At 42.6% G+C, this 1362-nt stretch overlaps 1 protein-coding gene across 1 annotated transcript in view; it reads right to left on the reverse strand.

Moving 5' to 3' along the window:
• rbm24a (RNA binding motif protein 24a) overlaps positions 1-1362 on the reverse strand; it is a 12078-nt gene that overhangs the window by 3377 nt on the left and 7339 nt on the right. The window lies entirely within an intron of this gene.

The following is a 1362-nucleotide window of genomic DNA, read 5'->3' on the forward strand; positions in this document are numbered from 1 at the left end:
CACACGACACACGGACACAACACACACACATTACACCACACACCCCCCAACACACACACACACACACACACACACACACACACACACACACACACACACACACACACACACACACACACACACACACACACACACACACACACACACACACACACACACACACACACAGACAGAGCTTCATGCGACTGCAGCGTCAGCATTCAGGGCTTTGTGTGACACAATGGGTGCGCTTGTTTTCCTTAACACCACGAGCCCATGTGACGAAAGCTCACTCCGGTAGAATGAGGGAGCGAGAGAGATTTGTTTGTGTCACACTGGAGACTTTGGGACTATGTGGACGGACAAAGACACACACTCGTACAAACACAATAAGAGCACATACTCCAATGCAACCACACATGTACACACATAAATACACATATTGCTATGACAAGAGCTCATATAATAACTGTTTTCATTCCCAAGACATCCACATTTCTGATGGTGCTACGGTACCACAAGTCTTGTATGTGTGGTGGAGAGAATAGAAAAGACAAAGAGATACAGAGACAGGAAGGAAAACAAAAGAGTTGTAATGAATTGGCCAGCAGTAATAAAAAGGAGACAGTTTCATAGGGGACTTGTTGCTGCTGCTACGTTGTGTTAATGTGAGAAACTGCTAGTTACACCAGGAAGATGCTAAAGTCACACACAAGCAGTGATAGGTTTGGTTATTTTGGGGGGAAATATGTGAGGTATGGGAGTAAGGAGGTGTTTAGGGAGAGCAATTAAAAAACACACAGAAAATTCACCACTCACTCCAACAAGACAGCCAGAAGAACACATTAAACATCCAGTTAAACAAAACAGGTCAACCACAAGCTAAAAGCAAAAAAAAACGTTAATCATCCTTGGCAAAGATAACACGCTTCCACAAAACAAGAAAAAAGATCACCCCAAAATCAATTCAGCTCCTTTTTTGTTTTCATTAAAGTGAGAAAGCACACGGTTTAGCTAACAACACCACTTCATAACCGCACACAAAGCTCTAAGTTCTATTCAAATAAAAAAAAAAAACAGGTCAAAACCCACATACATGCAACTATAATCACCATTTTGAGAGCTTTTTTGTGTGTTTGAGTCTAGAGGTAATTCCTTTCTCTGATCTGTGATTATTGCAGAACTATTCCACAAACCAGCACAGTTAGCTTAACCGAGAGTGAGCCTGTCGGACCAGAGAAAGATAGATAACATTGAGTCAGGCTGGAAGCTTCCATCATTGTCCACTCAGCAAACACACACACACACACACACACACACGTTCAAAAGGCCAACCTAGAAAAGGCAGTTTGACTGGCTGTTTAGTGGACAGTGACAAAGGGT

This window comes from Notothenia coriiceps, unplaced genomic scaffold (genome assembly GCF_000735185.1).
Source record: "Notothenia coriiceps isolate Sejong01 unplaced genomic scaffold, NC01 NC01_scaffold00011851, whole genome shotgun sequence".
NCBI lineage: Eukaryota > Metazoa > Chordata > Actinopteri > Perciformes > Nototheniidae > Notothenia > Notothenia coriiceps.